We start from the raw sequence: 12,412 nt of genomic DNA, 5'->3' as shown, positions 1-12,412 counted from the left end.
CTCCTAACAAGACTCTATGATAAAGGAAATTAGACTCCTAAACATAATAGGATTCATTTATCATTAAAACACCTAAAATAAAGAATTATAAAGCAATTAAAATTCATAGTCTCCTAACAGAACTAGAAAATTACATGAAGAGTCCTAACAAAACTAGGATTGTCACACTTGATGCTTCACACACGCATCAGATGGTGGTCCACAAAATCAGCAATTTTCTTCTTGAGACTAACTTAACTAATTTTTGCTCATCTTCATCCTTACAATCGCAAGCCAACCACAACCATTCTAAATTGGAGATGTATGCTTCAACACTAAATTGATTTCGTTGCAAAGAGTTCAACTTTATGAAGAGTTATTGCTTGTAAATTCAAGGCACAAACCTATTTTTCATCATGGCGTGCAAATTTGTCCAATTTGAGAGCTCCTCCTTCCCTTCTCTCATACGCGTACCTTAATAACTATTAAGCTAATCACTTGCATACTCCATCAACCTCAATGTAACCCCCTGTAAATTTATGAATTTTCTAAATATATTTTAATGTATATTTATATATAATTTAGTATATTTTAGTATCTAAATGATATATTTCTTGAAAGGTTGACTATTTGAAAGTCAAAGGAATTATTTAATGATTTAAATAAGTCAAACATTTTATTTAGTCATACTTTGAAATATATTTGAATAGCTTAAAACAATTTTGGATTTGTAAAAAGGATTTAAAATTGGGTTAGAGCAATCCAACTACTCAAATCACCAACCATTAAATATTATTTTAGCCCAATCACATTTTCCTAAGCCCAAAAGGAGACCCTATATAAACTTCCAAAAACCAATTTTCCCAAACACTTATTTTCTCTCTCCTCCTTTTCCCCCAAATTTTCGGCCCCCTTCTCCCTCTTTTTATTTTATTTTTCTCTCTTTCCTCTCTTTTGTCCTCCTCCTGTTCGTGGAACACAACCAACTTGCTAGCCAGGACACTACCCCACCGACTGGCCGCCACCACTATTCCCTCCGGCATCCCGTCCTCCTCTCTCTTGTTTGGTTATTTTTCTTCCTACTCAAGTTATATTAATGTAAAATTTGTATGTTTAAGGATTGTTTTAATATGTTAATGTTTAAAAGTTATATTTTGATGATTTAATTATGAATCTAAGATTATGTAATTTATGCAATGAAGTAATTAAATTTTAGTTTTATTTATTATGTTTGAATTGGGATTTTAAGTATCAAAGCATGGATTATAAGTATGTTTAAAAAGGGTTTTACTATATTATAAGTTGCTGGATTTTTGAAAACAATGTTGGTGATAGAGTTCTATTGATTAAAGTATGAGTTTTTAAGGGTTTTTAACAACTAGTGTAGTAATACTATACTAGGAGGTTTAATAATTAAGTTTTAATGATTGGAAAGGTTTTTAAACACTTTTAAAAAAAAGGGTTTAAAGTATTTTAATATTGGTGGAAATTTATGGAGTATTGATTTGTGGTTATATTGGTTATTTTAGGCGAAGAATTCTCTTAAGGTGACTTTTAAGGTTGTGAAAATGGCCTCTCGATTTATCTACACAAGGTACGAACCTATGTGTTGATTGGATTAATATCATGTCCTAAGAATGAGAATTATGTAGTATTATGTATAGGGAACTAGTTTAAGTTCCTATGTGATTCATATTCAATTGGATTTGCATGTTTTATGCCGTTGTGTGAAATATGTTGATTATGATGTTGATATGTTTGTATGGAAGATTGATGTGCATATGGGATTTGGTAACTTTATTTTATTGATTCACATGAGGGATTAATATTTATGTTGGTATTGGATCATGATTGAATCATGTTGTTCCCTTTTGGATTATTTAATTACTTTATGAGGAACTAGGGTCTTATTTGGTAAGTTGATTATTATACCTATCAAAGGTTGGTTGGTTGTTGACTTGATTCAAAAAATTAAAGGATGTTTATGGATTAAATGTTGGAAGTAATCTTGGGTTGTTAAGTTGATGATCACTTTATCTAATCCTAAGATAAAAATGGAAGTTCTTGATTCTTTGATGATTATATTATTTGTCCTACTAGTGAGTCATAACAAGTGAATAAATTATAAATCATAAAAAGTGAAACATGGATAGGAATTGCTTTATACTTGTGCACGTCTAAAGTGTTGGACAAGTATGAGTTGGAATACATGGTGGTAACACATGGTTTTTCGTGGGACCGAATTGATCACCGTGTCCTATTTTTATTTTAAAGGTTCCTTGATATCATAGGTTAGGAAAGTACGGGGTCGCGCCGGTACTTCGTCTTCTATATTGAAGACTGGTTTTGGTTTAGACGACTAGGTCGTTGCATAGACTATTCCATCTAAATTAATCAATCTATTAGTTGTGGAGTTTAGTTCAGTAAAAGTAGTATCGATGCTATTATAGTATCATATTAGATTTTGTTTATCTATTTGCTATATAGTACTCAGCTTTGTTGATTGCGTGCTTTGTTTGTATGTGTTGATCATGGGTATGCCTTATTGATCTTTAGATCACCCATTTGGTGAGCAATCTCTCGCGATTAATAGTGCATCGTCCATTATAGGTTTGAAGATGATGCATCATGGGTTCGGGATTTGGAGAGCTTGTGTTTACTTTACATTTTACTTTAACTTTATACTTTTCATAGTTGACTTTGACTATTATGGTTGACTTTTACTTTTGAGGTTGACTTTGACTTTATTTTGATTTGACTTTTTTAGTTGACTTTATGGCTGACTAAGTTTCATTTCTAAAGTTTATTTATTACTATTTTTGTTGCAAAATTCTGAATAAGCCGATATGTTATCACACAGGAGATAATGCTTTGATAATTCTCTAAGTTTTATATTAAAATGGTATTTTAGAAAATAGAGAATTGTCGAGGTGTTACACTCAAGATAACATGATTAAAATGCTCTGAATAAACCATGCTCTTGTGATCAAGAGACAAGTGATGTGCCTCTCCTAATTCAAGAAAGAATTTGGACCATTAAGGCCATAAAGCTCGGGAAGATGTCGAAATTTCCTCATCTCTCCGAAATTCAAACTTCACCCCAAGAATTGAAAATTTTGAGGAAGAATTTATCTAGCACTAGATACCATTTAATGTGTATGCACCTCTTGATTATATGAGAAACACTCTACTTAAAAATTTAGATTGCCTAACTCACGTTAAATGGCCTAAAGTTCAAATCTTTAAGTGATTTCTAATGTAAGATTGTAGCTTTATTCGAGTTAACTATGACAAGCTCTAATTGTTCCATCGACAACTAGAGAACCTCTCACTAACCTCGATTAGGAGATGCAAACAAACCTCAATTTATGTGTTATTGATTCCCAACCAATACTCAATACATAGCATTCGAATAATTAAATATATTCCAAACTGCTTTATTGATGATAAAGCAAAATATATAAGTTACACGCCTAGCTCAGTCCTAATAAGCTTAACTACTTAACAAGGTAAACATTAACACTCCTAACTAAGCTAAAACAACAAGTAATCAATCCGTTAGCATAGGTATATAACATGACATCTTAGGATAGATTTCTAAGACTCCTAATCAATGTAGATAACTAACAAGACTCTTATGATTAAGGGGATTAGACTCCTAAAAATAATAGGATCCTATCAATCATTTCATACGCCTAAACAAATATTGATTGAAGAAATCTAAATCTCAAACCATGTAAAACATTTCCAAGTAGAAAGTAAAACCTCAAAAACAAACTAAAACAAGAAAGCATAAAACTATCAAGAAAGAACAAGAAACATCCAAGAAATCTAAATAACTTCCAATAACTTCAAATGACCATTAAAGAAAGGACTTATGACTCATTTGTGACTCCACATACGTGTCAACTTTGCCTCAATCTAGATCAAGCGTCTTTTAGTCTAAGCTCTAAATGCTCAATTCAAGTCGATTATCTTCTAATATACGCTCATGGTGCCTAATTTGAGTCAAGATTTGGCAAAGTAGGAGATTCTCACATTTATGGTGGTATATTCGTTCCTCCAAATCAAACTCCCAAAGAGTTGTAATCACTCACATGCGTACTTCGATTTTCAGTAAATCAATCTATTTCCATCAATCTATCTCTCATAGCTTTGCATAATCCTGATATGGATAACGTCTCAGGCATACTTATAGAGTCTAAGCTTGCATCATTACATTTTCATGCATTGTATCATCATTGTATTATTTGATGCTTTGTGTGAATTTATGAGTTGTTTGCACCTATATGCTAACTTATTCTTTTGTAGGCTAATCAAATTGCTTGTACCAAATCTCTTGCAGGCTAACATTGTTTTGTATAACTTGGCAATATATAGACCGATTCTAGATTGCATAACATCCCAAAACTATTCTCCATCCCGATAAGTAATATTTTGACTTTTAGTTTGTCAACTTCAGTTAAAGTGGGAGCTTCTGTATACATATATATGTCTCCCCTTTTAGCACCCAATGATAAACATATTATTGTCCTACTTCGTCTGCACTGAAGAGGAGCTATCAAATAGCCTTGCCCAAAACCCTTTTTAAGTCCAAAATATATTTTAAATTTCACTTTAAAATAAAGCACAATTACAAGCCCAATCAATTCTTCATGATAATATATTATTTTCATAAGATCAGGCCATCTGATTTACATCCGTTATTCAATGATAACTATCGATAAAAGATAAGTCAAAACGGTTATTAAAGATCAAAATTGTACTTCGGCAAAAAAAAAAAGCAAAAATTTGTAGCACGATGGGTACTGTGCTAGGGGCGATGATCTTGAATCTGACACATGGTTGTTGTGTGGTGTGTAAAATATGTGCGTTAGGCGCATCGAGCTTGCCTGGAGTGCAAGCTTTGTTTTTCATCCGCAGCTTCTATGTGACGAATCTTAATCATATTTTCACTATAAATACCCCGATTTTACTCGTATTTTCGCACGGACCTTTATATATACTTCAACATATGTAAAAAAAAAAAACTATCTCAAAACAATTCTAAATACATTCAAGCACATATAACCTCGAGAATTTTCATTCTTGTTTCTCTAAATATTCATTCAACAACTCAATTTCTCAAGGCTAAAGATTTATTCCTCCAACATTTTTACAGTCAAGCCTAGGAGACAAAGGTATAAATCTTGAAAGCCAATTTCACTTTAGTTCCTTTTATACTAAGAATTACATTTTCATGATGTACGGATTAAATTCATCAAAGATGCAATCTGGGAAATATTTTTTGCAATCTTTCTAATTTCACTTCTTCTAATTATTTCAATGATTTTCATCTTTAAATATCTATTATGTTTTTTATTGCAATTGCCTGATCACCAACATATTATTGTTTGCTAAATCCGACCTATACTGTTTTAACTTCCCTAATAAGATAGTTTGGACAACTGATCTAAGTAACTATTAATCTTGTGATTTAATTATGTGATCATCAAAATAAGGTCTTATGTGTTAAATAAAACCCATCATTTAACTACTTGTCAATTTCTGCAGTTAATCAATCTATGTGCACTAGTGAAAAAATAAGGAAGGGTACGTTGCGGTTAAAAAGGCCCTTAGGGCTGCGTATTTTGACAGCAGCCCTTCACTGTAAAGGAAGGGCTGCGGTTCGAAGGGTTGCGGTTTTAACAACAAACGCAGCCCTTCATGCTTAAAAGGGCTGCGTTTTTTAACTAAAAACCCCTTTTGAAATATGAAGGGCTGCGTTTTTCGTAAAAGATGCAGCCCTTTTAGTTAAGAGGCTTCAATAGCCCTTTCGAATAGAAGGGTTGTGTTTAAAAAACCGCAGCCCTTCTTACTGTGAAGGGATGCGGTTTTTATCCTAAAACGCAACCCTTTAAGGTTAGAAGGGCTGTGTTTTAGGATAAAAACCGCAGCCCTTCGTGTTTTAATTTTTTAAAAAAAAAAATTATATCTGATCCCCCCATAGCCCCTGCCCACCCCAGCCCACCCCTTGCCCACCACACCTAGCCCTTCCCACCCCCATACCCTGCCGACCCCTGCACACCCCCCTTCTGCCAGCCTGCCCACCCCTGCACACCCCCCTGCTAGCCTACCCACACCTAGAAGCCTTTTCCACCGCTGCACACCCCCTACCAGAATGCGACACCCCTGCCACCAGCCCTACACCCCCATCCCCAGCCCACCCTATGCCAGCCTGCCACTAGCCATGCACCCCCATCCCCAGCCCACCCTCTGCCAGCCAGCCACACCCCTGCCACCAGCCCTGCACCCCCATCTCCAGCCCACCCTCTGCCAACCCCCCACCAGCAGCCCCCACCACCCCACCCCCACCCAAAACCTCCCTTCGACACAAAAAAAAAACCGATGAAAATGCAATAATATATGACAAGTGGAAAAAAGTAATAATTAACTTCAAATATATATTTAATAATGTAAAAAGTGTACATAGAATTGATACAAACTAGTAGATTCGGGCTAAAATGTATCATAATTTATCATCGGTAATGTGGGACGCCAACTTATCCCGAACTTCATCTATTTTTTCTTTGGTGAAGGCCTTCAAACTTGGTGTGTTATTCTTATAAACCTTGCAAAACAACCAAGTAAGGAATAAACACATAATATAAGAATTCAATCATTTACCGTAGTTAATTAGTTGTTCTAAAAATGACATATACCTTCCCGAAATTCAATCAAAAACAAATGCAAGCCTAAAAATCTACACACTAGTTATATTATATCTCATTTTATCATATTTCTCTAGTTATATTATATCTCATTTTATCATATTCAAAAAGAAAATGGAGTTAAATGACTCGAGAAATATGAATTGGACGCAAAAAGGCATAAATAGGCTTAAAATCACATTTATGTTCCCGATATACAACCAACAACAAATGCAAGCCTAATAATCTAAACAATAGTTACATTATACCTCATATAATCATCTTCAAAGAAAATTTGGGGTAAATGACTCGATAAGTACGATTTAGGAGCGAAAAGGCGAAAATAGGCCTAATTTGACCTTTTTGTTCCCAATATGCAACAAATGCAAGCCTATAACTCTACACAATAGTTACATTATACCTCATATAAACATGTTCAAAGAGAATTTGGGGATAAATGACTCGATAAGTAAGATTTGGGAGCGAAAAAGCAAAAATAGGCCTAAATTGTCCTTTTCGTCCCCGAAATGCAATAAAAAACAATTGCAAACCTAAAAATCTACACAATAGTTACATTATGCCTCATATAATCATGTTCAAAATGAATTTGGGGTTAAATGAATCAAGAAATACGGTTTGGAAGCGTAAAAGGAAAAAATAGGTAAAAACTAACATATACTAATAAGTTACATACCTTTTGAAGATCATCAACTTTAGTGCAACGGTTGACGATATCGAACATGTACCTCATGACGTAATACCCACATGCAAGTCCATCTTGTTGTTGCGGACACTAAATGTTCACCAAAGGATGCAATAAATGACATTCATGTTAGATGTGTATTATGTGTTTCTATATAAGGACAAAAAAATTAGTCATGTTACCTCGACTGAATTCCAAACAGGAGATTTTGATGCTCGAAGTCCTGTTGCACTAGCATCCTTCATCACACTACATCAATACATTATTATAAGATTAGATGTATATTAATATTAATAAGTGCGCATATATTGAGTTTTGATTAGGCTACCTATTTAACAATGATTTGATTAGTAAGGATCGTGGTGGTCGTTTACGCGAAGAATCAAAGTGGTAGACTTCGTTACGTGACAAACATATCGCAAACAGTGTCCAATGAGCCCTACAACAATAAAATATAGTTATTATTAATCGTAGAACAACTAATAGGTCAATTTAATTATCGAATAATAAAAGTAAAGTGAGTTTAAGAAGCATGCGTTTCAATAAAAGGAACAAGAATGATCTTATATCCAAGACGAGAAGATGCTTTCAAAGATGAACCGAGATACTCTTTCAATTCGTTTTTGTTTTGTAAGCAACTAGCATCTCGTACTATGCTTGGACATAACCAACCAAATATTGGCTCACTGGATGCAATCAATTCATTGTATAATAACATGAGAAATCATATTGATTAAAAGAAAACTTACTTATTATGGAAGTTGAATTGAAAACTACTTAAGGCATATGTTTATAAATATATATACTAAAGTATTACCTCATGAATGTTTGTATCACGGAAACATTCAACTCTATCCCACATAAGAATTCTTTAATATCAAGCTTAGAAATGAAGGTCGATGAATCCTCAAAGTAATGGAATTGTTGGTGCGACAAATGAATCTCAATGATTGCATCATCGGCTACATCGCTAGCGCACTCATGTAACCAAAAGCATGGAGAACTAAGGCCTTGCACCACCTCCATCTCCGTAATGAGTGGATACTTTGCCATAGAAACCTTTTCTTTCTCCACATTTCATTCACCTTCATCACGTCGGCCTTCCTGAGGTGAACATGCCTTCTTTCCCTTCCTGTCGGCCTTCCCCGAAACCTAGTAATTAGTTAAATTAAAAGATATTACTGACAATCATAGGAACTATAAAGGAAAACAATATATATATATATGTATGTTATATATGTTAATTATTGTACCTCATCTTAAAACCGCACCAATGCACGCGGCCATAGAACATAACTGCCAAGGGCAACAGTCACTGAATGTAGACCAACTTCTGGCTTCGGCAGCGGAAGAGGCAATTCTTCGAAACCGGCCACAATCTCTGAAACGCTGACCACATAGTGAATATCATCCACTGACTGGTTGTGCAATCGTACTCGGTCACTAGGGGGTTGTGCAGTGCCATAAGCAACGAGAATGAAACTAGCATGACCATCTCCTCGAGCTAATAGCTCACATGGTGTCTCTTCCTTTAAAAAAAAAAACTCTATTTATAGTTAGTCTATGAAACAACATATTATCTAGTAAGAATTTCATGCGTTTAAGAACAATAGTTGTCTAACAAAACAAAGGGATTAAGTGATTACCGTCAACTCCGGAACTGGATCAGGCTACGTAGGTGTAATAACACCAAAAGTTGGTAAACCCATCTGCGCCAAAATGGCGTTGAAATTCTGTGTCATCTCCTCTCTGAGCTCCTCCCGAATTGCAGCTTTCATAGCCTCCACATCTACTGAAGCTGCCGAATTCACACTACTTGCACTGGATTTTGTCATTGTAGTGTATTGATCACCATGCACCTTTCTCAACCCGAGGCGGACATCTCATTAGTAAAAGATAATCGTTCATAGTACAAAAAATCATGGCACGCAGAGTGAACATCTCATTAGCATATGCATCAAATACTAACACTCCTTCGTTCCACATCTTCTGTAAATCTTCAACAAGCGGCTGGAGGTATACATCTATATCATTTCCTGGTTGTTTGGGCCCCGATAAGAAGCGACAGCATCATGTACTTGCGTTTCATGCAAACCAAGGAGGCAAGTTATAAACCACTAAAACTACTGGCCATGTACTATGCTGCGAACTGAGATTGCCAAAAGGGTTCATGCCATCCGTACATAATCCAAGCCTCAGATTCCTATCCTCATTACCAAATGACTTATGCACCCTGTTGATAGTTTTCCACTCAGGCGAATCAGCCGGATGCTTGAGCAGACCGTTTTCTTCCTACGATCTGCATGCCACCTTAAATTCTTCGCATCTCCTTTAATTGAGAACATGCGCTTAAATCTAGGTATTATGGGTAGATACCACAACACCTTAGCTGGTGGTCCTTCACTACCTCCAGCTCCTTCACGCTTGTACCTCGACAATCCACAACTTGACACTCATGTAAATGCTCATACTCATTACGATAAAGCACACAATCTTTAGGACAAGCATGTATCCGCTTGTACTCTAAAACCAAAGGACACATCAGCTTCTTCGCATAATAGTACGACTTTGGCAGTTCATTTCCATCAGGGAGCATCTCAGCTAAAACTTCCAACAACGATGTGAAACTAGAGTCCGTCCAACCAGCGTTCGACTTAATGTTGAACAGTGTTACCACCGCGGAAAGTTTGGTGTCTTTGTACAACCTGGATACAACGGCTTTTCAGCAGCCTGAGACATAACTCAAAAATACGAGGTCGTCTACACGACTGATCTTCAACCTCGTGTATCATCTCGTCTACCGATCCCTATCGTCATCTCCAAATTCATCATCCAAATTCTCATCCCCTAACTCATCATCCTTCTTTTTCTTCACATACATCATTCTTTACTCAGAGCTTCCTATATACCTCCCCTGCTCACCATGCCAAACCCATACTGTGGTATTGAGGCCTAAACCCACGGCGAAAGACATGCTCCCTAACCACATGTATACTACTAACCTTGCTCACATTTCTACAATCACAACAAGGACAATAAAAGTCGACTGCTCCAGAGGATGTTTGATATTCTAATGCATTTACAAATTCCAGACCCCTTCACAAACTCAATCGATTCACGACTACCATACATCCAAGTACGATCCATCTCATTCAAGAAAGACCACCTCTAATAATTAAACACAACCATTCATTATAATGCATCAATCATTATTAAGTACATACACTCACATATTCAAATCACACACGTATACAGTAAGCTAAGATAGTACTATGTTCAATTGTATGCATGCAGCCGAAGGTCCTTATCACTCCAACCTAACCCATCCTTGGACGTCTAATCTCACTAGTGAATATATGCCAACTTTTCAATTCTAAGGAAAATCCGGAAGCATTACCCTACAGTTCTCCAAGTATACAATGTAGATAATTGCTTATCTACATATGTACCCAGAGAACAATGTAGAGAAACATAAGCCAAGAATTTCCTCAGATTGAAAAGAAGAACACATTCACCACCTAAGTGAGATCAAACGTCCAAGAACATCCCAAACCGGGGACTATTCAAGACTTACTCCTAATGAGTAAGTCTTGAACGGGTATCTAGGCATATGATGATGATTCAAACAACTTGTAGATTTCATAGCTAAATTACATTGCGTTTTCATACAATCTCATATCAAGAAATATACATAACATTATAAAAAATACATATATACATCAATAAATTATCATAACTTATCAATTTGAAGCACATGACAACTTTGTCTCATTAACAAATTAAATCAAACAAAAAAGACAACGAAATTAAACTAGTTACCTCTTAACACCAACGACGAGCAATGAAGAGAGAAGAGATAGTTGGAACTTTATTTGCCTTCCTTAGCCTCTTCTTCCTACAATTAACAAAACCCACATTGCACATTAATCATGTAATTCAATTAAAAAAAATAAAAGTAACTTAAAAACAAAATTAATTCATACTTAATCTTGCTGCCGCTTGTGGGTGGTGGCGTTGCGTAGTGGTGGAGGAGCTCCACACCCTAAACCACTCAAATGGTGGAGAAGAGAAGAGAAGAGAATGGTAGTGGTGATGGTGGAGGTCACGGCTGCACATGGTGGGTGGTGGGTGGTGCGCAAGGTGCATTTCATTAAATAAGTAAGCAAATTTACCCAAACTCAAATATCTTTTTTTTTTGGTTTTATTGATTATTTTTCCTGAAATTTAATTGGTGACTCTATTTCAAACCAAAACATCAGTAATTAATGTTCGACAAAAACATGAAAATCACATGCCTACAACACGTAACTAAATCCAATAACTACCTTTACCAACCATAAGTAATAAATAAAACATGATTAATCAAACTCCCTTTACATGCTTGTATAAACACTTCATACAAACATATAATAACTACAATAACCACATACTTCCACACAACAATCACAGAATCATGATATTTCATCGCAAACAATCTTGGCTAAGAACTATCAAACATCTAAGCATGATATAGGTTCCAAAACTAATCCGAGTACATGATCATGTTGTACCAAAACTCTTATTTTTACTAGGTGTCAAAAACTGGGCCGATCCACTGATGAACTCGCATGCGACACCAGACCCAACCTGTTTTGAGCCGAGAGTGGTTGGTTGAAAAGTCGTCCCATTCCAACCCAGCGTCCACTCGTGCTCAGTTGAACCCGTAAATTTGGTAACCCAATCTAAACTGGGCCAATCCAGGTTGGACCCGTGCCCAGTTGCACTCGTGAACAACGACCGGGACCTAACCTGTTTCCGACCCAAAACTAACCCGCACCCAACTTCACCCGCCAATGACCCACTTAAACCCACCTAGTTATCACCCTAACCACTTGTGACCTAACCCAGTTATCACCCGACCCAGTTGTGACCCAATCAACCTAGTTACCACCGACCCAATTATCACCCCCCAACCCAGTTACCACCTGACCCATCTTCACCATGTTATATTTTTATTTTGTATAATTAGACTTTTTTCCCATTGACTTATCTTTTATGTTTT

The sequence above is a fragment of the Beta vulgaris genome, chromosome 3 (genome assembly GCF_026745355.1).
Source record: "Beta vulgaris subsp. vulgaris cultivar EL10 chromosome 3, EL10.2, whole genome shotgun sequence".
Lineage (NCBI taxonomy): Eukaryota > Viridiplantae > Streptophyta > Magnoliopsida > Caryophyllales > Amaranthaceae > Beta > Beta vulgaris.
This window is presented reverse-complemented; position numbering follows the sequence as displayed.